The sequence below is a fragment of the Somniosus microcephalus genome, chromosome 12 (assembly GCF_052327205.1).
Source record: "Somniosus microcephalus isolate GS21.2 chromosome 12, FLI_Smic_1.0, whole genome shotgun sequence".
Lineage (NCBI taxonomy): Eukaryota > Metazoa > Chordata > Chondrichthyes > Squaliformes > Somniosidae > Somniosus > Somniosus microcephalus.
The window spans coordinates 225,005,573-225,030,902 of record NC_140998.1 but is presented as its reverse complement, the minus strand read 5'-3'; the positions used below and the strand labels follow the sequence as shown (position 1 = coordinate 225,030,902).

At 50.6% G+C, this 25,330-nt stretch overlaps 1 pseudogene; it reads left to right on the top strand.

The window, feature by feature from the left end:
- Window positions 1-25,330, top strand: part of LOC147110194 (uncharacterized) — a 305,775-nt pseudogene that overhangs the window by 885 nt on the left and 279,560 nt on the right.

The window sequence follows — 25,330 nt, the reverse complement described above, 5'->3', positions numbered from 1 at the left end:
AGAACACCTCCTGTTGTACCTGTGCGGCTTTTCCCCCACTTTTTGTACAAAACTACTAAATGATTGTCATTAAAACTAAATGAAGAATAAAAACAGTAAATATTGGAATAAGGGAGGAAAGCTCTACATCTCAGATGCCATCAAGGACCTTCCTTTCCCTCGGTACTGAGAGTGACCATCAGCTGTCACAAATGTACATCTCCTTCCTTTGGTCTCTCCAATGGGTCCAATAGGGATCAGTGGCATAAAAATCTGGGAGAACAGGACTCTTAGAGGGCATGGACCTGAGTGCTGTGCTCCCAGCTCCCCAACATAACATAAAAGCTCCTTTTCCTCTGATCAGTCTGGGCTGGATTTACATCCAGATGCCATTGATGAAAGGAAAGCCTCTGTGCTGCTCTTACCTGATATTATTCTAAAATGGTTCGACTCAACAGATGCCTTACGTTAGTAAGTTAAGTCAAATTAAATACAGGCAATTATCAACTGTAGATGATTGGAATATTTAAATTTTCACAGGATTGAATGTACCAGATCCAACGTTCATGTCAAGACCTAGCAGTGGGCACCAACCCCGTGTGTATGTTTCTAGTGACTTGGATGAGGAGTGGACACCTAAACTTCTTGTGAAAAACCCACCAAGTAAATTGAATGTGTTTTCTTTGTTAAAGTATTAAATGTGCTTTTTTAACACCCTGATTATAACCAGTTTGTCCAGCAGCTGGTACAGATTTTTGTCAGGAGGCAGTTACTTTGAAGTTTTGGAGAGCTGGAGATTTAAGTAAATTGTCTGATCACATTTTCCCTTATACTTGTGTAAGTTTTCTTTTCCAATTTTATCTGCATAATGTATTGATTTTTTCGGAGCCTAAATAAACGAGATATTTTTAGAATCGTTATGTTGTTAACATAAATAAACTGAATTCTGAGATTATCTCAATCACACTGATGTCTTACTTTCTTTCCAAGAGGTGAGATTCTTTAAGCCTCTCTTTAAGAATGAAGATACCAAGAAGACTAAGAACGAGAATACCAGAAAGGTAATTCAAAGTGAACAGAAATTCTTATCAAACTAATAAATCGAGATGGAAACAAACTGCTAGATATTCACAGCAGGCCTGTCAGCATCTGAAGGATATATCGATACAAGTTCCCACCCAAACATTAACCAGTCTTTCTCCTTCAGACACGAATTGAGCTGCTACACACTCCCAGCATTTTCTGTCTTTATCTCAGATTTCTAGAAAACAATTTTTCTTTTTAATTTTGCTACATGACTTCCCAATTTGCGCCCCATGGTCCCTGGCAACTTGGTTCTATTTGTATTTATATTTCTTACATAAGATAAGAATTAGGAGCAGGAGTCGGCCATATGGCCCTTCGAGCCTGCTCCGCCATTCAATAAGATCATGGCTGATCTTTGACTCATCTCCACTCTCCCACCCGGCCCCATATCCCTGGAGTCCCCTAGAGTCCAAAAGTCTATCTAGCTCAGCCTTGAATATACTCAACGACTGAGCATCCACAGCCCTTTGGGGCAGAGAATTCCAAAGGTTCACAAACCTCTTAGTGAAGAAATTCCTCCTCATCTCAGTCTTAAATGGCTGACCCCTTATCCTGAGACTATGCTCCCTAGTTCTCGACTCTCCAGCCAGGGGAAACAGCCTCTCAGCACTTACCCTGTCAATCCCCCTCAGAATCTTATATGTTTCAATGAGATCACCTCTCATTCTTCTAAACTCCAGGGAGTATCGGCCCAATCTCCTCAATCTCTCCTCATAGGACAACCTTCTCATCCCAGGGATCAATCTAGTGAACCTTCGTTGCACCGCCTCTAAGGCAAGAATGTCCTTCCTCAGATAAGGAGACCCAAACTGTGCACAGTTCTCCAGGTTGCTTACTTGTTCTTGAAATTCACGGCCAGGAGATTTGGAAAGGCCTTTTAGCGCTGTTGGTGGATAAATCCTCCACCAGCATCCCAAAAGCTGTGAATATCAGCAGCTTCAAATATCTGCAAATTAATCAAAACATGGACATAAATTTTATATGTTGCTCATGAGGCTCCATAATATGGATCTAGCTGGTTCATGAAGACAAAACCCCTTGGTCACTGCTGCTGTACTAACATTTCAAGGTTCCTCTTCCTGTCGTTGTAATCAAGAATTGCAATACTAACATCTGAAGGTTCCTAGATTTTCCAGTGGTTATAGTCAAGAGGGGCAACATATCCGGTGATGCAGGGCTGCAGAAAGATCCAACTTCATTTTGGTGACCGTTATGTCCCACTATTCACTGGAACTCACTGAGATACTTCCAAAGATGCACACAAATCTGTCCAAGAACGGAAAGTGTTGAAAATAAATGTTTCAATGTTTGACAGCACATTAACAGGAACTTTACATGAACATTGGATAAAACACCCAAGTGGCTACCCTTGTGTGTTGTTAGTTGATATGATTGCACTAGGATGAGGGTGAGTGTGAGGGGTGGCTAGTGAGATGGGGATGTGATAATGTAGATAGAGAGGGATGGGTGGAGGTGCAAGGTAAGTTGGTGTGAGTAAGGATGTGCAGGAGTAGGGTAGGGAAGGCAGAGTGATGGGGATGTGTTGAGAGGTACAGCGGGATGAGGTTGAGAGTGGCTTTGTACGAACGTTTCATGATCTAATGAGATCATTGAAATGTTTGCGCCACAGCACCCAGGTCCTCCTGACCACATCCCTGCTTGTGCCCTCCTGTGCAATGTGCGACCAGGCTGTTTTGTTCTCCTGGGGAGGTGTCTTCCGCCCATCTGAAGGGAAGAGGACCTCCCTGCATGCTCTGACTCCGTAAGTATATGGAGGGAGACATGGGAGAGCCTGGGTGCAGCCCTGCCCCTCTGTGCAGTGATTGTCAGTGTTTGCAGCACTTCAATGCTGTAGAACACTGACAGCACAAATGTCAAAAGAAAGTTGGCCATGGTCCCTTTAAAGAAACTGGCTGATGACACTTCATGAATGATGTCACTAGACCCGCTTCCTCTAATTGGTCTGGGAAAAACGCTGGGCGGGCTTAACAAGCCCCATCAATGCAAATTCATTTTGCAGAGCGGGATGGAGCTAGCCACTGACATCGCCCGCCCCGGTCCCACCGAGGTAAGCAATATCCCGGCCGCCATGTCATCCTCACAACTTACTTTCTCACCTAGCTTTGTATCATCAGCAAACCTGGATACGTTACACTCGGTCCCTTAATCTAAGTCATTAATATAGATTGGAAATAGCAGAGGCCCCAGCACTGATCCTGGTGGCACCCCATTAGTAACAGCCTGCCACCCTGAAAATGACCCATTTATTCCTACTCACTGTTTTCTGTCCTTTAAACTAATCCTCTGTCCAACCTTACCCTTACCCCCAACCCCATGAGCCCTTATCTTCTAGGACAACCTTTCATGTGGTACCTTATCAAAAGCGTTTTGAAAATCCTAATATACTACATCCACTGGTTCCCCTTTATCTACCCTGTTAGTTACATCCTCAACAAACTCGGATAGATTTGTGAAACACTATTTCCCTTTCAGAAAACCATGCTGACTCTGCCCAATCATATTGTGATTTTCTAATTGCCCTGTACCACTTCCTTAATAATGGATTCCATAACTCCATGTTCCACAGAATGAAGGTATTTGTTACCAGTTGCTTGTGTACATCAGGCGGAATATAATGTTAGTTTTTAGGCATTGTCAAACATTACCTCTCTTTTAGCGATCACGCATAGTTTGGGAAGACCAAAGGTGAAGTAGTAAAACTATGTGTCAAATCTGCTCCTGTCCCATTTTCCTGAAGGGATGATTCATGAGTAGATATGTTTCCCAGTCTGGGCTGGCTTATTTTGCAGCCCTTTTGGCAATTGCCAAATGGCTGTTCTTCATGTGTTCGGCTCTTCATTGTCGGAGAAAGTCGAATCTGGTTTCGTATACACGCACATACACTTTCCAGAAGTGATGATTCGTTAGCAATCAGTGGAAATCCTGGTTAATTTTATTCCCTTCCTTGCAAAAGGGTGCTGAGGTTAATTGTATTAATTTTACCGCATTTGCTGAGATCACCAAACTGAACACAGGAGTACAGAATCAAACATGGGAACGTTCTGACCTGTGTGGCTCAGGACTACACTGGGGAGCGACAGCATTTATCCAACGGGTAGTTGGGTAGGTTTGTTTATTAAATATGCTACAACTAATGGAGAGGAAAAATAGACAAACACTTTGACTTGTGTATAATCTCTTTAGTATTACAGGCAGTCTTGAGGCAGCTATTCTTTAATTCAGGAGCGGTGAGGGACAGTTTTACCGTCACATTCTGCATTTCAGAACCAAAAAGCTCAATCACAGATGGTGTCCCATTCAGAAGAGGATAAAGATGAAGTTTCCAGGGGCTTCACTGAAGACACTGCCTCAGTTTTGTAAGAGAAAGTTTCAGTTGAAAACATCAACAGAGAAACGAGTACCTTGGTTTGTGAAAGTGAAGCTCGTAGTGAATCCAATAAAGGTATTTGTCGTGGAATAAAGGATTTCAGTAAAGTATTTCTATTTTGAATAATTGAGGGTGTTTTAATGAGGAAGAGATGCTCTATGTTGATAATGTGACCACTACCGCAGTCATTGAAATCAGATTAACACAGTGTCTTGCATTATTATGTAAATGTCTTCAGCATCTTCTGTGCAACCAGAAACAAACCTTACATGCAAGAATATTACAATTAATTGGTTCAATTTTTGTTCATAATCTTTTTGATTTATTCCACAGTTGTCTGTACTGGAAAGATCTTGGGGTCAGCAAATGAAGAAACAACCAAAGAGACTGAAAGCAGAAGATACAGTTTGAGAAACAGAGAGAGAAAAGTTTACACTGAAGAAAGGGAACTTTGTGACGATGATTACCTGTGTATGTGCAAAGTAACCTATCCATTTCCTCAGGGCAGGAATAATTTATTGGGCGTTTTGGTGTGATGACATAGGGGCCTTGGTAGGCCAGGGGATTGGTGGAGCAATGCAGCATGTCAGAGTGGTGGGACAGGAGTGCAGGCCTGTGTTTGCCCACAAACAGGCACCGATTGTTCTTTTTCATTGAGGAAAAACAATCACAAATATGATCCCCAAACTATTGATAATAATTCTGGAATCTTCTCATGAAATATTATAGGACTTTCAGTAATTATAAACTAATGGCCCCTGATTACAGGGAATAGCAGCTCCTTGTCTAAGATATTGAAGCATCCTATACCAGCCTGCAGCAGGACCTGGACAACATCCAGGCTTGGGCTGACAAGCGGCAGCTAACATTCAAACTTATGAATGGCAAGCAGTGACCATCTCCAAAGAATTGATGATGCAGACAGAATTAAGTTGGGTGTCAACATGGTTTGAAAAGAGGTGTGGGGCTAAGATGATGGCATAACTGAAAGGGGAAATTTGAGAAGTGGCACTTTCCCCTAGTGTGATTTGCCTGATGGTTTAGGGGGACTTTTGTTACTGGATATGCAGGTTGAAATTCATTCAAAGAATGAGGAAGCTATAACCTATAGGAAGTAATTCAGCCTCCTTGTGCAAAATTCCCTTCCTGCCCACTCCTAATCGTATCTGGTGTGGCACAGCCTGGAGATACTGTTGACAGTTTTTGCAATGCTGTTGTTAATTGTGGTCAGTACTGCCTTCTTGGAGTTAAGAACCGAACATGTCGCCCAGAACAAGCCCTTGTATACAACAGAGTGGGGGAAGATCTGACTGGCACTGGGTGTAATTTTCATAGAGGGAAGATGCCCCAAGTGTTTTTCCCAGCTGATAGTTCACAGAAATATCATACTTGTGTGTGGAGACTGAATTGCAATCAAACAATGAGGAAGATCAAATCTACGATAGATAATCTATCCTTTCTCAGTACTATCCCCCTTCACCTTCATGAACACTGAATAATGAATTGAAATCCTGATCCATCTTTAATTTGTATTTTATGTGTTAGTTTGTGAAGACTGCGAGACATTTTTTATTGAAGAATGCCCTGTGCATGGTCCTCCAGTGTTCATAAAGGACACGGTGGTCGAATTCGGTCAGCCAGATAGAGCACGTTTAACCCTTCCGGAGGGTCTCAGCATAGCGACTTCAAAAATTCGAAAAGCTGGTCTTGGTGTATGGAATGAAGGGCAGGTTATTCCCAAAGGCGTTCACTTTGGACCTTATGAAGGAATAGTATCAAATGAAGAAGCAGAGGCTGTCAGTGGGTATTCATGGGCGGTAAGTGACTGCTGTCGTTATCAAGTTCCTTATTTTATTTTTTTAAAATTCAGGACTTATTTGAATTTATTTTCTATAAATTATCCAAGGTTCCCATTCCTAGTTGCTACTCAGAGTCCTACTGGTAAGTAGACAGCGAGTGAAGACAGAATTAGTCTTTGCTGTGAGGCCTCTTGTGTTCACTTAGCCTGTCAACACATGGAAATGTTCACAAATGAAGAATGGATTACTGGGTGTGTTTATTGTAGGGCTGGGAGCAGCCACGGAACTACCCGAACATGACTCACCACCATCAGGAAGCGAGAAAGCAAACATGCCTCAATCTGACTGAAACCCACCAAACACCACCACAGAGGAAACAGTTGCAATTCACCCCACTGAGACCAAAGGTGTATCAAAGTTCACAGCACCTTCCCCACAGCTGATAGTGTCAGTGCTGAGAGAAAAATCACACTCCCCACACAGACAAAGATCCTCTCACACCACTGAGGCAAAGTCAGACTCCCAACTATTTATAAAAACTCTGCCACCTGCCCCACCTCCAGCTGAGGCAGCATTCTCACACTCGGAAACAAAATCCCTCACTGGAATTCCTCCCCCCCCCGCCCGCCTGTTGAGGCAATTATTGAATTCCGTGGCCGCGAATTTCAAAGTTTTAGCGCTCTCCGTTCAGGCCGGTTTTGCTTAAAAATGGTGGCCGTGTGGCGTACCGATCACAGAAAGGACACAATCCGCTTTCCGGTCCGTGGACTATAAATCAGGCGTCATGCCTTTCAGAAGGATCACACCTTTAAGAAACTCGATCTGCAACATAGTTAAGCCCAGAGCAGGGGAGGAGCATTCGAAGCTGTGCACTGATGAAAGGCAGTCGTACTTTGTGTAGTCTCTGACTCCATTTTGTGTTCAGCATGCAGCCTCAACAATTAAACCTTTTCTGTTGAACCTCTCCGAGTTCTGTATTTTTTGCTAGGAGTACATAGACTCCTACATTGGTGACCCCGACGCTCAGGACGACTCCTAAGCGTAACCATGGCTGACACAAACGCAGTTTCTGTGAAGCTGCCGGAGTTCTGGGAGAACCTAGCCACCGCCTGGTTCCTTCAAGCCGAATCGCAATTCCGACTCCGCGGCATCACCGCCGACGCAACGATGTACGACTACCTCCTCGCCTCCCTGGGCAGCTCCACAATCACGAAAGTCTGGACAACACTACAAAACCCTCCGGAGGAAGGCAAGTACGCACATCTCAAGGCCGCGCTCATTAAAACATTCACAGCCTCCCAATTCTTGCGCAACTGCCACCTCCTCGACCTCCCGGGCTGCGGTGACTCCACGCCGTCAGACTTGCTCTCACACATGCTTGCTCTGACCGACGAGAAACCGCCCGGCTCCCTCTTCCGCACGCTCTTTATCCGCCAACTACCTCCCAGCATCCGCCCGGCGATCATGGCGTCCAGCCTCACGGACCTCGAGGCCCTGGCCGACGAAGCCGATAAGCTCCTGTCCACCAGCTCCAACCACGCCGTCACCCCCGACCTGGCCTCCGCAGCGTCGGCGCGCGCTCCACCCTCTATTGCGCGGCCACACAACTCGGCCACGAGGCCCCCCAGGCCCCCACGTCCCCCAAGCCCTCCGACCCAGGGCTACTGCTACTTCCATACCCGGTTCGGCGCACGGGCACACCGCTGCAGCCATCCCTGCACGTTTCGAACCGCTCCCACACCGGCCTACACGATGGCCGTGGGGCAAGCAGGCGCGCTGCTGTACGTTACGGACAGCGCCTCTGGACGCCGTTTCCTATGCGACACGGGCGCGCAGCGCAGCATCATCCCCGCGTCCGCCCTCGAGATCCAGCGAGGCGGCCGCGGCCCTGCGCTGGCTGCCGCCAATGGCACCGACATCCGGACGTACGGCACCCGCACCGTCACCATCGACCTCGCAGGCTGCCGCTACCACTGGGAGTTTATCACCGCCAAGGTGCTTTCCCCACTCCTTGGTGCGGATTTCCTGTGCGCCCACGGCCTGTTGGTCGACATGCCTCGGCGCCGCCTCGTGGACATGAACACCATGTCACCTATCCCGGGCGCCATGGCCCCCCCCAACCCGCCGAAATGGCATGGCAGTGCCGCGCCCGCTCAACGGACGACTACTCAGCACTCCTGGCTGAGTTCCCAGCCCTCACCAACCCAACCTTCTCCGCGAAGGTTGCTAAGCACGGGGTAGAACACTTCATCCCCACCACAGGCCCACCGGTGTATGCCCACGCCCGCAGGCTGGACCCGGCCAAGCTGGAGATCGCGCGGGCCGAGTTCGCTACAATGGAACAGCTCGGCATCATCCGCTGCTCCAACAGCCCCTGGGCCTCCCCACTCCACATCGTCACCAAACCCGACGGGGGATGGCACCCCTGTGGGGACTACCGGTGCCTAAACGACGCCACCACGCCGGATCGGTACCCCATACCGCACATTCAAGACTTCTCGGCTAGACTGGCCGGCCACTCAGTCTTCTCCAAAGTCGACCTGGTGCGCGGTTACCATCAGGTGCCAGTCCACCCCACAGATGTTCCCAAGACGGCCATAATCACCCCTTTTGGGCTATTCGAGTTCCTCCGAATGCCCTTCGGCCTCAAAAATGCGGCCCAGGCCTTCCAGTGGCTCATGGACTCGGTCCTCCGGGACCTGAAGTTCCTCTTTGTCTACCTGGATGACACCCTGGTAGCTAGTTCCTCCAAGCAGGAACACATCGAGCACCTCCGCACCCTGTTCCAGCGGCTCAGTGAGCACGGGCTCATCATCAGCCCAGCCAAGTGCCAATTCGGCCTCAGCAGGATCGAATTCCTCGGCCACCACATCATGCAGGATGGAGCCATTCCCCTGCCCGCCAAGGTGCAAGCCGTCCAGCAGTTCCCCCGGCCTACCACCATCAAAGGCCTCCAGGAGTTCTTGGGGATGATCATCTTTTACAACCGCTTCATTCCCGGAGCGGCCTCCCTCATGCGGCCCCTATACGAAGCCCTCCGGGGTAAGAAAGACAGAATGGCGATCGAGTGGTCGGCGGATATGTTGACCGCTTTCGACTCGACCAAAAAGGCGCTCGCCAACGCCACCATGCTCGCTCACCCACAGCCCAACGCCAGGGTGGCCCTCACCACGGACGCCTCCGACCACGTGGTCGGCGCCGTGTACGAACAGTGGGTCGACGGGGCTTGGCAACCACTGGCCTTTTTCAGCCACCAACTGCGCCCCCCAGAGGCCAAATACAGCGCCTTTGACCGCGAGCTCCTCGCACTGTACCTGGCAGTCCGCCATTTTAGATTTCTTCTGGAGGGCCGCCCCTTCACCGCGTTTGTCGACCACAAACCCCTGACATTCACGATGGCGAAATCTGCGGACCCGTGGTCAGCCAGGCAACAACGCCAGCTTGCCGCGGTGTCCGAATTCACCACAGACATCCGGCACGTCTCCGGTCAAGACAACGTGGTGGCCGACTGCCTATCCCGCCCCGCCGTCCACGGCGCCCACCTGGCAGTGGACTATGCTCAACTGGCAGCGGAGCAATGCACCGACCCCGATCTGCTCTCCGCACCCACAACCCTCCCAGGGCTGCGACTGACCGACGTCGCCTGCGGCCCGTCCACCGTCACAGTCAAATGCGACACCTCCTTGGCACAACCCCACCCCGTAGTCCTGGCGTCCTGGCGAAAACGGGAGTTCAACATCGTCCACGGCCTCTCACACCCCGGCACCCGCACGTCCATTAGACTGGTGGCCAACCGATTTGTCTGGCGCGGCCTGCGCAAAGATGTGCACATCTGGTCCAGATCCTGCACAGCTTGCCAGCATGCCTAAAATCCACCAGCACGTCAAAGCCCCACTCGAGGAGTTCACCGTGCCAGAAAGAAGGTTCGACCACGTCCACATCGACCTCGTCGGCCCCCTGCCGCCATCACAAGGTCACACGCACCTGCTGACAATCGTGGACCGTACCACCCGCTGGCCCGAGGCCATTCCACTGACGTCCACCACCGCCGCCGACATCGCGAGGGCGTTCATCGGTACCTGGGTCGCTCGGTTCGGTGTCCCCTCCGACATGACGTCGGATAGAGGCCCGCAGTTCACCTCTGATCTGTGGGCCGCCATCGCCCGAAACCTCGGGGTGGCCGTTCACCGCACCACGGCTTACCACCCCCAAGCCAATGGACTGTGCGAGCGATTCCACAGGTCCATGAAGGCATCCCTCCGCGCCAGCCTCGAGGACGAGGCTTGGATCGACCGCCTCCCGTGGGTGCTACTCGGCCTACACTCCACGGTCAAGGAAGACCTGCAAGCCTCGGCGGCGGAACTCGTGTACGGCCAGCCGCTGCGCGTACCCGGAGAGTTCCTGCCGACCGCCATGACCCCCTGGTCGGCTGGCCAGCAACGCCACGCTTTCGTCAACCGAGCACAATAATTCGCTCCGGTACCCACCAGCCGGCACAGCGAACCAGCAACCTGCGTACCACCTGTAGTGTATGTGCCTTTAAGAGCCCCATGTGTGCTGTAATGCCGGTAATGGCCACTCGGGCTATATAAGCCTGTATATTGTGTTATATCCGTTAGTTCCCCTCCAGACTTTGCTTAGTAAACACCTATGAAACCTACTCCTGTCTTCAGTGTCTCTATCAACACACAGACACAACAGTGGCGACGAAGTGGAAACGGACTTACCTGCAATTCGGCAGCACCTCAAGGACATCGATTCCTCTGGCGTCCAGAAGAATCAAGAAAGTGAAAAAAGCTGTGGTTTCACCAGCTGGCCAAGCTGGTGGCAGGTACTGCGCTAATCCTTCCTGGGCGTCAGGCACTGTGCTAATCCTTCCTGGGCGTCAGGCTGGGGCTCCAGCGGCTGGTTTTACAGCTGGGCCAAGCAGCGAAAACGGAGGCAAGCAGTAACAGACGGGGAGGGAGCACTCGGGAGACGGCCGGCGCTGCAAACAGGTCGGCGTTCAGACCTAGAGAGAAAGTCCGGCGGGAACGAGTCTCCAACTGTAAATAAATAAATAAAAAAAGAACGGAAACCGCGGGAAACAGCGTTGTCATCGGCAGCAGCGGCGGGAAAGCGCGGGAAGCGCCATATCTTTTCTGCAGAAAAGAAAGAAAAGCGCGGGAAGCGCCATATCTTTTCTAAGATGCCTAAGTCTGGCAATATTGATGCTTTTGATAGCGAGATAGAGGATTGGACCACATATGTGGAAAGAGTGGAGGTATATTGCACTGCAAATGGAATAGAAGATGAAAAAAAGCTTCAGTACTGCTGAATCTAATGGGCGCAAAGACATACGGGCTGTTACGAAATTTAATCACTCCAGCCAAACCAAAGGACAAGGATTTTAAAGAAATTGTTGATACCCTACAGGAGCACTTAAACCCAACACCGCTGCTGATAGCGGAACGATTCAAATTCTTCAAGAGAAATCAACACAAGAATGAAAGTAACGCTGATTACCTCACCGAATTAAGAAAGCACTCAAAACACTGCCAATTCGGGGCAGGACTAGCAGATTATCTTCGAGACAAATTCATCTGCGGTCTCTTAAGTGAAGGAACACAGAAAAGGCTGCTTTCTGAAAAAGATTTAACACTGGACAAGGCTTTCAGTATGGCTGTATCATACGAAGCAGCCACAAGAGGAGCTGCAGAAATACAACAAAAGACACAGGACTTCGGCACCCATGAAATGACGCAGGGTTTCGAGAGATGTTATCGCTGCGGCAGATCCACCCATGACCAGAGGGACTGCTGGTTCAAGGACAAAGCATGCAGGCAATGCGGAAAGATTGGACACATTGCACGGGTATGCCGATCTGGACAAAATAAATCCACAGACTGGAAAAAAAAAATCAATAAAGAAAAGTACAGAAATGTACAAATGATGACGGACAGTAGCTCCGAAGACCAGAAGAGCGATAGCGACTCTGAAAACAAGAGACTAAGCTGTCTCAAATTACATAATGTACTTGCCAAAGATGATTACCAGACCATTTGGGTTACCCTCACGATAGCAGGGTCCCCAGTTAAAATGGAGCTAGATACAGGATCAGCTCTGACCGTAATAAATCGACAGGATTACGAGAGGCTATTTCCACATATACCTTTAAAAGACACATCCATTATCTTAAAAACATATACGGGGCAGAAAGTATACCCCAAAGGAAAAATAAGGGTGCCTGTTGTATACAACGGCAAGGAAATACAAAAGTTGTATTTATACATTCTACAAGATGGTGGCCCACCGCTGTTAGGACGTGAATGGATCAGGAAAATACATTTAGACTGGCACTCCATTCAGGCACTGACGGTGACCAGTAAGAAAAAAGCCGATGATAACGTCATACCTGAACGATTAAAAGACATCTTGGCCAACGCCAAAGAAGTGTTTCAAGAGAAACTAGGAACCTTGAAAGGCATCACCGCCTCAATAAAAGTGGAAGATGCAGCAATTCCCAAGTTGTTTAAAGCAAGACCGGTGCCATACGCAATTCGTCCAGCAGTCGAGGCAGAGCTGGAGAATTTGGAAAATGCAGGCGTATTATCCAAAATAGATTGGAGCGAGTGGCATAGTGGTTAGCACTGTTGCCTCACAGCGCCAGGGACCCGGGTTCGAATCCGGCCTCGGGTGACTATCTGTGTGGAGTTTGCACATTCTCCCCGTGTTTGCGTGGGTTTCCTCCGGGTGCTCCGGTTTCCTCCCACAGTCCAAAGATGTGTGGGTTAGGATGATTGGCTATGATAAATTGACCCTTAGTGTTAGGGGGATTAAATACGTGGGGTTACGAGGATAGGGTGGGATATGTGTTGGTGTGGTGGTTACGGGGATCGGGTGGTGTTAAATCTGTGAGTTGTTCAAGTAATTAATACTCAGACTTAATCAGTAACAATAAAACAGGTCTTTACTGGTTGGAGGTAGGGACTATACGTAGGTCTTTACTTCATGCCCACAGGCGGGAACTGAGGGGAGATCAGTACCCACAGTACTATTTATACCCCTATGGCCAGGAGTGGTACTGCGTATCACTACGCCCAACAAGTAGTGCAGTCCTGTCCATAGGTTCAAAGTAGCACACATATTACATACACAACATTCCTCCCTTCCTAGCTTTACAGTCATCTCCCCATTTAACATAACGTAATAACATATATACATATATAACTTCATGTCAAAACAGATCACAGATTCAGTCTCTGCGGAAAACAGTTCACAGATTCAATCTCTGTGGTGGAGTCGGTTCACGTTGCTGGAGTGACTCATTCAATAGTCCTTCCATGGATTTAACAGTTTGAACTTCCGAACTGAATTGGCTCCGTTCGGAGGGACCACGTGTGTGATCTGGTAGAGGTAATAATGGTTCAGATGGGTCATCTTCTGTTTCGACTTTTCCTTTTCTGCTTCTTGGAGACTCTCTGGGCTCCACTGTCAGCTGCCAGCTGCATGCGCAGTTCCTCCTTCTCTCCCTCCTTTTTCCGTAGTAGAGCCACCTTCTCCCGATGTTCCGTAGACTTTCGGTGCTCCTCCATGATTTCTGTATGGTGGGAGTCGAAGTTACAAGTTGGGCAGGACAGGACATAGTAATATTCGGTGTCGTCCTGATCTAGGCCAGCGAGAGGGTCTTCTATTTCCTCCATACCCAGCTGGGCGTTAGCCAGCTTTTGTTCCAAGTCCAGACATCTTTCCTGAAGAGACTTCTTCATGCGTACCTCTTCATCCAGCTTTTTCTGGGCTTTCAGCAAGTCGTTTACTAATGACCTCATTTGAGATTTTACTACTTCAACTTCTTTTGGAGATTGATTGATCGGACTATTCAATCCCTCTACCGGAGCAGCTGTTTCAGCGGTCTGTTGTTCTACGTTGACGTGAGTCAGCGTACTTTTGGCATCCAAGGGCTGCTCTGTTGCAGTCATCTCAGTCTGTGTTGCCACCTCAGCTCTTCCAATAACCTTTGAGAGCTCCGAACCCCTTTCGTTTGAATATTGAAGTTCGTGTTCAAGTTTTTCCCATTTCAGAGTCCTGTCCTTCAGCATATGCAGGAGTTGGCTGACCGTTAACTCCTCTGACATCAGACGTTTTGTGTGCTCCTGCTCCATTTTCTCCATCAGCTGCTTCTGTTGTCTTTCCAGATTCTCCAACTCTATATCAAAGAACTCTTTCGTTGCATTCAACTCTTGCTCACAACGGCGAAGCATTTGTTCTAATTGCTGTTGTAGTTTGAAATGGAGTTGAGTTCGAGCCCGGTGTCCCTCAGAAATGGGCACATCAGTAGACTTGCCAGACTCAGAATCCACAGTTAAACTATGTTGTTGTTGCTCAGTGGAATTCTGTGCTGAAACTTTGTCTTTTGAGTTGGGCTTACCATCATCCGTTCCAGAGTCTGGGCCGACTATCTTCACCGAGTTCTCACTCGTTATTGTTTGTAGGAAATGCCAGTCCATATTCATTTTCCTAATCCACTCCCGTCCTAGTAGTGGAGAACCTCCTTCAGATATCACATATAAGTCCATTATTTGACTGTCTTCGCCCTTGTGGACCACTGCAACCTCTATTTTCCCGATGGGGTACACTCTTTGCCCCGTGTATGTTTTCAATATAATCCCCGTATCCTGTAGGGGAATATGTTGGAATAACTTTCCGTAATCTTTCTTATTTATGACCGTCAATGCCGATCCAGTGTCCAATTCCAGTTTTACTTGGACTCCTTCTATCTGAAGAGTGACCCAAATTGTCTGGAGGTCTGCACCCTTACCAGCGTTGAGTACTCTTAAGCTAGCCAGTTCATTACAGCTTAAGCTAGCCAGTTCATTACTGCTAGCGTCTGAATCGGACTCCTGTTCGGTCACCTTGTGTACCTTTGCGTATTTTCCTTGCGGTGACTTCTTGTTGCTGGTCTTCTTCCCTGACCTGCATACTCTAGCTATATGTCCAAGCCTACCACAAGTTCTACATTCTTGGTTTTTAAACCAACACTGGTTCTGATCATGCGTTGTCTTTCCACAACGATAACATTTGCCAGAACTCACACCCAATTTGTGTGCACTGAGCTCCGGTGACCGTAGCTGCATTACTGCCGTGCCTCTCGCTGCGGCTTCGTGTGCTGCTGCCATAGTGACCGCCTTCTCAAGCGTCAGCTCATTCTCCTCGAGCAGTCGCTTTTGTGTATCCTGTTTAAATAAACCACACACAAATTTGTCTCGAAGTGCCTCTGTCAGTCCCGTTCCAAACTAGCAATATTTCGCTAATTTACGCAATTCCAGCAAATAATCAGCATTGCTTTCATGCTGTAGCTGCCTTCTGTCGTAAAATTTAAATCGTTCCGCTAGCATCAGCAGCGTGGGGTTTAGATGATCTTTCAGGACAGTAACAATCTCATCGAACGTCTTATCCGCCGGTTCATCTGGTGATAACAGGTGTTTCAATTGCCCGTATGTCTTCGCACCCATTAAATTTAATAATGTTAGAGCTTTATCTTGGTCACGAATTTTATTGGCCTTACAATAATTTTTTACTCTTTCAACATATATGGCCCAATCTTCGAGGTCACTATCAAAGGTGCTAATATTCCCGTGTTTAGGCATTGTAGATTTGCAATTTCTCAGATTTTTTTTTTTTTTTTTACTGCTATCCAAGATGGCGGCTTCCCGCTCTTGCCGTCGTCCTCCGCCCACAAAATGGCGGTTTTCCCGCGCTTGGCGGTCTTCACCCGTCCCCCAACGCCGTCTCCCTTCAGCCCCCGAGTGCGGCCCTTATCTTCGCCGCGATCGCCCGAGTGCGGCCCTTATCAGCGGATGCGATCGCTGGATCGTGAAGCAGCTCTCGGCTCTTATCAGGAGATGCGATCGCTCCGTTGAAACGCCTCCCGCTCGAAGCGGCTCTCGCGCCCTATTCCTCCAGCTCCCCCAGCCCCGTTCGTGCGGCCAACGCGGTCGACTGCCTGTCGCATCGCTGCCCGGCTCAGACAACGGCTTACCCACCACCAAGCTGGAGAAGAAGCTGACGGTCGCCGATGGAGGCTCCGAGGTCAGGATGTCTTCCAGTGGGGTGGAGAGGGTGGAAACCTCTCTGCAACGTCCTGGCTGTGGACGAAGCTGCCGTGGAGTGACTGCCGCAGGGTCCGAATCAGACTCGTCGCCAGTGTTAAATCTGTGAGTTGTTCAAGTAATTAATACTCAGACTTAATCAGTAACAATAAAACAGGTCTTTACTGGTTGGAGGTAGGGACTATACGTAGGTCTTTACTTCATGCCCACAGGCGGGAACTGAGGGGAGATCAGTACCCACAGTACTATTTATACCCCTATGGCCAGGAGTGGTACTGCGTATCACTACGCCCAACAAGTAGTGCAGTCCTGTCCATAGGTTCAAAGTAGCACACATATTACATACACAACAGGTGGGATGTGTGTCGGTGCAGGCTCGATGAGCCGAGATGGCCTCTATCTGCACTGTGGGGTTTCTGTGATTCTGTGATTCTGTGTGAGTGGGCAACACCCATCGTTCCAGTCATGAAGAAAGCATTGAATAATGATAAATCTGAAGAACAGAGAAAAATTCGCATCTGTGGAGACTTCAAGGTGACGGTAAACCTGGCCCTTCACACGGTACAGTATCCTCTTCCGAGGATAGAAGATATTTTCGCCTCACTATCCGGAGGGAAACGTTTCACCAAAATTGACTTGGCACAGGCATATCTACAGATGGAGGTTGAAGAGGCCTCTAAAAAATATCTCATGATAAATACACACAAAGGCCTGTACCAGTACAATCGACTGGTTTTCGGAGTAGCATCCGCTCCAGCTATCTGGCAAAGAGCTATGGAGCAAGTCCTCCAAGTGATTCCGGGTACTCAATGCTACCTAGACGACATCCTTGTAACAGGAGAAAACGACAACGAGCACCTTGCCAATTTGGAGCAGGTGCTCACGAGGCTGAGAGAACGGGGCCTACGAGCAAATCGCCCCAAGTGCGAATTTTTCCAAAATCAAATATCATATTGTGGCCACATAATTAATAATGAAGGGTTGCATAAGTCACCTGAAAAAATTGAAGCGGTTATAAAAGCCCCAGCACCTGAAAATGTTTCACAATTAAGGTCGTTCCTGGGATTAATAAATTATCATAAATTTTTACCGAACTTATCAACTCTTCTACACCCTCTTAATGAACCTCTACAAACAGGAGTGATTTGGAAATGGAACGAAGACTGTAAACGTGCCTTCCATAAATGCAAAGACTTAATCACATCCGAAGACGTTTTGGCTCATTACAACCCATCACTGCCAATCAGACTGGCGTGCGATGCATCCCCTTACGGCATAGGAGCAGTATTATCGCATAAATTCCCTGATGGCTCGGAACGGCCGATAGCTTTTGCGTCACGCTCATTGAACTCAACTGAGCGTAACTATGACCAAATCGACAGGGAAGCACTCAGCCTGGTATGGGGAGTGAAGAAATTCAACCATTACCTACACGGACAAAATTTTACCTTGTTGACTGACCATCAACCCCTCATCTCCATATTCAACCCTAAAAAGGGTGTTCCCATTATGACAGCGCAAAGGCTACAGAGGTGGTCCCTTTTTCTAGGGGCACACCAATACAACATAGAATACAAAGGATCAAAACAGCATGGGAATGCTGACGGTTTATCGCGCCTACCGTTGCCAACGGTAGAAGAGGCACCTACAGTAGACCCAATGGAGATGTTCCACTCAACCATAGTGGAATGTCTACCAGTAACAAATTCTGCCATTGAAAAGGAAACGAGAAATGACCCGACTCTCTCACGAGTCTACGACTTAACGGTGAAGGGATGGCCAGCACATGGCAAACCACTGTTGCCAGCATTCTCGCAAAGAAGAGAACAGCTGTCAGTATGCCGAGGAACCTTGATGTGTGGATCCAGAGTGGTGATTCCACCCAAACTCCAGGATAAAGTGCTAAAGGAGCTTCACGAGGGGCATCTGGGTGGAGTGAAAATGAAGAACCTAGCCAGAGCGTTTGTATGGTGGCCAGGTATCGATGGAGACATAGAAGAAATGACCAAGAGCTGCCTAGGATGCCAGAAGGTCCAAAACGCTCCACCCCAAGCCCCTCTACATCCATGGGAGTGGCCCTCATCTCCCTGGCAAAGGGTACACATCGACTTTGCTGGTCCATTTATGGACTCAATGTTCTTAATCGCGGTTGATGCACACTCCAAGTGGCCGGAGGTAATAAAGATGTCCTCCACCACCACGGAAAAAACCATCACAGTATTAAGGACCATATTTGCCAGGAATGGGCTGCCGGAACAGATCTGTTCTGATAATGGACCGCAATTTGTGTCCAAAGAATTCAGGAAGTTCTTAAAAAACAATGGGGTTAAGCACTACACGTCCGCCCCATACCATTCCGCCACCAATGGATTGGCTGAAAGGTTTGTCCAGACCTTCAAGAAGGCCATAAAGGCCATGGGTAATGAAGACATAAAACTTCAGCACAAGGTGGATAACTTCTTGTTCGCATACAGGAATGCAACACATATGGTTACCAACCAAACTCCCGCCATGATGTTCTTCAATAGAAGCCTAAGATGCCGGCTGGATTTGATCAAGCCCAACATCAGAAGGGACGTGGAGAACCGGCAATTTCAAGGCATGAATAAAATTCCAACTAGAACCTTCCAGATAGGTCAACAAGTTTTGGCCCGGGACTACCGTACCGAGAAATGGCAGCCTGGAACTATCTGCACACGACTAGGACCACTGATGTATACCGTGGACATCGGAGAATGCATAATAAGGCGTCATGCTGACCAAATCATAGAGTCATCCGAAAAGGGACAACCTACACCACAACTCTATACGCCTAACGATGAAGTAGAGATACCCATATCTACCTCCGATCCGGTGATACTGGAACCCGATGAACCCAACACTGACATTCAAGCCGAATCAGCCTTGCCAAAAGAACCTACTACACCACCAGAAACTACTACACCACCGAGGCGTTATCCGGACCGAGTCAGGAAGCCTCCAGAGAGACTGACTTATAATTAATTAACTGCAGCAATGTGTATATTATTTTTCTTATAACATGTAATTAATAATTACTTAAAATATTATGTACTGGTTAGCTAAAAGGGGAGGAATTGTAGTGTATGTGCCTTTAAGAGCCCCATGTGTGCTGTAATGCCGGTAATGGCCACTCGGGCTATATAAGCCTGTATATTGTGTTATATCCGTTAGTTCCCCTCCAGACTTTGCTTAGTAAACACCTATGAAACCTACTCCTGTCTTCAGTGTCTCTATCAACACACAGACACAACACCACCTAGCCTGCACATGGCCAAATTTGTTTTCGTGCGCCATGACGCCCACCGAGGACCTCTACGGCCCCCATATGACGGACCCTACAAGGTACTCCAGACGGGGAACAAGTTCTTCCTCCTCGAAGTGGGCGGCAGAACTGACAAGGTGTCGGTCGACCGGCTCAAGCTGGCACACCTAGAGCCCGATGAACCCGTTCAAGTGGGCCAACCCCCACCGCGGGGCAGACCGCCTAAGAGCCCGACGCGTCCAACCGCCCCGCTCCCGACACCAACCGCCAAGAGCCGTTCTGGCCATGCCATCAAGCCGCCACGCCGGTTCATACACTCCCTACTAGCGGATTCTGGGGGGAGCTGTGTGGCGTACCGATCACAGAAAGGACACAATCCGCTTTCCGGTCCGTGGACTATAAATCAGGCGTCATGCCTTTAAGAAGGATCACACCTTTAAGAAACTCGATCTGCAACATAGTTAAGCCCAGAGCGGGGGAGGAGCAGTCGAAGCTGTGCACTGATGAAAGGCAGTCGTACTTTGTGTAGTCTCTGACTCCATTTTGTGTTCAGCACGCAGCCTCAACAATTAAACCTTTTCTGTTGAACCTCTCCGAGTTCAGTATTTTTTGCTAGGAGTACGTAGACTCCTACAGCCGTCTCGCTTTTGGCGGTTCCTGCGATGGCCGCCATTTTGGGAGGTCGGTACTGCTGCCGATGCCTGCGCGCACTCCAGATATTTAGATGAGGCAGATCGTGACGTCAATGAGTGTGGAATGTTGGATTGACACAATATCTGCCATTTTCGACATTGCCGCTCCATTTTACGCCCTCTCCCAATCGCGACCAGCTGACCATACGTTCAGCAGCAGGAAGGACCTCCCAGCACCGCTATTTAAAGGGATCATCAACAACATACAGCTGACTTGCTTTTTGATCTGTCCTGGCTCTGTCACAGTTTGTGCGACTGTTTGGAGCTTTCTACAGTTATTTAATGTTGCTGAGGTGACAGAAATCCTTGCTACTCGTTTAAAGGCTTCTGCTCCCACCACTTGCTCCCAGTCATGGGGTCTCTACTTGCAGTCCCCCTCGCACTCAAGTATGACAGAGATGGAGTGGAGGCAGCGAAGAAGAAGACAAGATGCTCGCAGAGGGAGGACGAGGAGGGGCAGGAGGTCTTGCCCACCCAGGGTCTTCCAAGAGCACTTCTACCTGCGCTTAAGCCAGGAGCAGTGTATTAGGAGACTCCGATTCACCAAGGAGGCAGTCACAGAACTCTGCCACCTCCTGCAGCCAAACATGCAGCCTCAGAGCAGAGTGGCTCTCCCAGTGGCCCTGAAATCAATGGGCTAGATTTTCAGTATAGGCAGTTTTGGGGCGCTAACCTTAGCGCCCGCCCGAAGTTAGCGCCCGCCCCAAAGTAGCGCCCCGTTGCCGGGAATTCAGTGGCTTCGCCCTAAGAGGTTGGTGGAGCGCTAAAAGAGGCGTTCCACTACTCTCTTTAGGCGCTAAGCCGGCGGTCCAGAGGGATAGCGCCCAGGCGGGGCGCAGCACGGGTGCGGTCATTTTTGCACTGACAGCAGACCCCGTGGTGCCGACCAGCTCTTAAAGGGGGAAGGGACGAATTGGTCTGCTGCCACGCCCTGCACACTGCAGCCTTGCAAAGAGGCCTCAACACTACTGCTCAGCCCCAGGGAGTCATGGCAACGCCAGAGAAGGCCCGTCAGCGTGCCCTGCGCTTCTCAGAGGGTGATCTGGACATCATGGTCACAGCTCTGGAGGTGAGGCGCAAGATCTTGTTTCCAGACAGTGGGAGGAATCCAACCCACCACGACTACACCAAAGCCTGGAAGCAGATCGCCCAGAGGGTGACGTTCACCGGCGAGGCCCCCAGGACCCACACACAATGCCGTAAGAAATACAACGATCTGACCAGGATTGTGAGGGTGAGTAGCCTTTCCAGTCTCCTCCTCATTCTTGCATGTACACCTGACATGATGGGCAAAGGGACCTGAAAGTCCTTTTGGCCAGCCCTCAGCCAGCAGCATTGGGACAGTCATGAGCATCAAATGGCCATTCGGCACTCTACACTTTGGCCAAGCTATTCCACCATGGGAGGCAGTGGACAGTACATCAGGGCTTCACTCTGTCCAAGCTATTCCACCATGGGAGGCAGTGGACAGTACATCAGAGCTTCACTCTGTCCAAGCTATTCCACCATGGGAGGCAGTGCACACTACATCAGGGCTTCACTGCGCACTTACAGCCCGTCCTTTCTCTTGCAGGCTAAAGTAGCGTTTAATCGCCAGGCCCGTGCCAGGGGTGGCCGCGCCAAGCTGCAGAAGCTCACTCAGCTGGAGGAGCGCGTGTGTGTGCTCATGGGAGCACGTGTGATTGTCCCCACAGCGTGCGGTGTATCCGACCCTCCACTGCCCGGCAATGGTAAGGACCTCGCCTTTTGGCCCTCTCGCGTCGCACTGGCCCATCCGAGCTACCTCCTTTGCCACTGTCCCAACAATGCGCTGAATCCCACCAGTCCTAACTCCCTCGCTGACGCCGTCTCCTCACTCTGAAGCTACTCTTGTGCATTCCTGCTTTCAGCTGGTGACGACCAGGACCCTGAGGCTGCCAGTGACAGCACCTCCAACCAGGAGGAGGAGGAGGAGCAAGCCGGACCTTCGGGGGAACAGTCACGTCCCGCAGGAGAGGAGGAAATGCTCGACACCTCCTCACTGGACGAGTGCCTGGAGGAACTGTCGCAGGGCAATGCAGCTTCTGGGACCAGTGGCGTCCAGCCACCCAGCAGCCGTGCGCGTGGCCCGCGGCCTTCCCCCCAAAGGGGGGAAGGATCAGAGGGGAGTGCTGCTGCTCGGCACACTCGCCGTCACCAACGCGGCAAGGGTCCCCTAGTTCGGCCCCCTCCTCCCCAGCGGGAGAGTCGCGACTCCAGTCCGGACACCTTCACTTCGGAGGAGGTGCGGAAGCTCGATCAGATGGCCGACGACTCGGACCGGCGCCACACGGAGCTCATGAGCGTGGTGGGGCGCATGCCTGAGGCCATCGAGTCGCTGGCGACCAGTGTGCGCGAGTTCGGGGCAGCAACTGCCGCGACTGGCCGCATGCTAACTGATGCCGTCAAGACCCTGGCGGATGTGATGCGCGCGCACACCAGGACCACAGGGCCACTCACTGCTGCCACACGCGCTGTCTCAGGCAGGCATCGCCAGGGCAGGCGCCGCGCTGGACCATCCCAGCAAGCCGGCCGTCGGCTGATTGCTGCGGATCCTGCAGTGCGGGCCCGGCCGAGTGCCACCGCGCCACAGCACCAGCCAGCGCATCCCAGACGCCTGCTGGCCCACATTGCGCCATCCGTCGCCGCCATTCCCCCTCTGGGCCGTCAAGGGCAAGCGGCTGCAGCTGATGGTGGCCAGGCTCAGGTGCGCCACTCAGGAGACGGCCCCTCGAGGCCCAAACGCCGTGTAGGCCGCCCCCCAGCGGCATCTGGCGGAAGGGCATCTGAGCCTCAGGCGCCTTCCCCCAGCCTCGCAGCAGCCACTGGGCAGAGCTTGCGAAGGAGCAGCAGGCAGGGCAGGGGAGGCAAAATGCTGGCCAAGGTCTCGCCCTCGCGGGCCACTCAGTAGAGGGTGTGGCCAGCTTTCCTTTAATATGGCGGTGGCCATCTTTATTTTGCCCATGGTTGTGCTTTTGGAGGGCTTTTTTTTTGCGTTAGGCCGACGTTGAGGCCCGGTTTCAATAAAGGTGGAGTGGCTCCTCCCCAGTTTGTGGGAGTGAGTCGTTTGTTGGGCTTTTTGTGGGGCCCGTTTATTGTTTTGGGGGATTCATGTGGGAAGAGCTTTTCATTTTTGTTTAATAAAAAATTATCTTTATTCATGCAGTCTCCATGGTTGTTCTTCTTAGTGTTTGTTGGCTTCGCCAGCTGAGGGCTTGCGGAGCGGCTGCATTCATCTTCCCTCATGGCCCCTGGCCATTCCCTGACAGGGGGCTTAGAAGTACCGTGTAATAAGGTGGCGTCGTGCGGCCCTTGGCCCTGGTCGCTCCCTCCTGGGAACGTACTCCTGCTCCTCCTCCTCCTCCTCCTCCTCCTCCTCATGCTCCTCCTGCTCCTCCTCCTGAGGTGCTGGTCCAACGTCAGGTGGCAGTGCCTGAGTCCTGCGGATAGCCAGGTTGTGTAGCATGCAGCAAACCACCACAAATTGGGAGACCCGGTCCGGCGAATACTGGAGAGCTCCTCCGGAGCGATCAAGGCAGCGGAACCGCTGCTTGAGGACCCCAATAGTTAGCTCGATGATGTTGCGGGTGGTTTGATGGCTCTCGTTGTAGGCCTCTTCAGCAGCGGTCCTGGGCGCGCGGAGCGGGGTCATGAGCCAGGTGCACAAAGGATAGCCTTTGTCCCCGAGTAGCCATCCTCTTGGGGGAGGCTGTGCCTGGAACATGTTATGCACAGTACTCTGCCGCAGGATAAAGGCATCGTGGCTGCTGCCTGGGAAGCTGGCATTGACTGCCATGATGCGCTGCTTGTGGTCACAGACCAGCTGCACATTCAGAGAATGGTAGCCCTTCCTGTTGCGATACTGCTCGCCATGCTCCAGAGGGGCCCGCAAAGCCACATGCGTACAGTCAATGGCGCCCTGCACCAAGGGGAATTCCCCGAGTCTGGAAAATCCCAATGCGCACTGATGCTGGCTCTCCAGGGCCATGGGGAAGGAGATGAATTGGCTTCTCCTTCTGAACAGTGCTTCGGTCACCTGGCGGATGCAGCGATGCGCGCCGTACTGGGAGATGTTTGCTATGTCCCCAGCAGCGTATTGGAAGGAGCCGGTGGCATAGAAGTTCAATGCCACTGTCACCTTCACTTCCACCGACAGAGACGTCCTGCACCTGAGCTTTGGCCGCAGATCTCGGTGAAGCAGGTGGCAGATCTCTGCAATCACCCCCTTCCGGAATCGGAGCCTTTTAACACATCGCGCGGCACTCATGTTTAGGTAGGAGCGCTGCTGGCGGTATAGCCTGACTGGGTAAGGCCTACGTGGCCGACGCCTGTAGCCCCCTCTGCCTCTAGCCAGGGCTGCCCCTCTCACAATGCGTCTGCGAGCCCTACGGACATGGAGCTGCAGCTCCGCGTTGGCACCCCATGCAACCCCCATCAAATCCTGGCAAACACTCTAATTTCCAAATGGCCACTTGCAGCGCTGTTGCCTGAGTCCAAAAATACCTGGCTCTTGCTGCTTGAAACCAGTTAGCTATCCTCCTTGTTGTGTCTCCAGAAATGCGTTGCACAAGACTGTTTTCTGAAATAATGGATGGCCTTTATACTGGAGAGGACGGTCCCTTTAATTAGCGCCCCCCGGGGCCCGCGCTGGTTGTGTTGCGTTCCTTTTTCCAAACGCTCCGGCCGCCCGCCGCACAATGAGGCGGTCCGACTGAAGTTTGCAATCGGGGCGGCCAAAGGGCGTTGCACGAGGATGTGACGTCATTTTCTGCGCGCGCATCCGGGCGGGCGCTAAACTTTGCGCCGGCGCTAACGGGCAACTTAATTTGGGGCGGGGCGCAAACTGCGCTGCGCCCGGGCGCTACACGCATAGCGCCCGGAAATCACTTCTCTTAAGGCGCTAACTGCTGGCGCAAGCAACTGAAAATCTAGCCCCATGTGTCCCTGAATTTTTTCACCAGTTTGGACTGGGAGATACAGCTAACATCTCCCAGTTT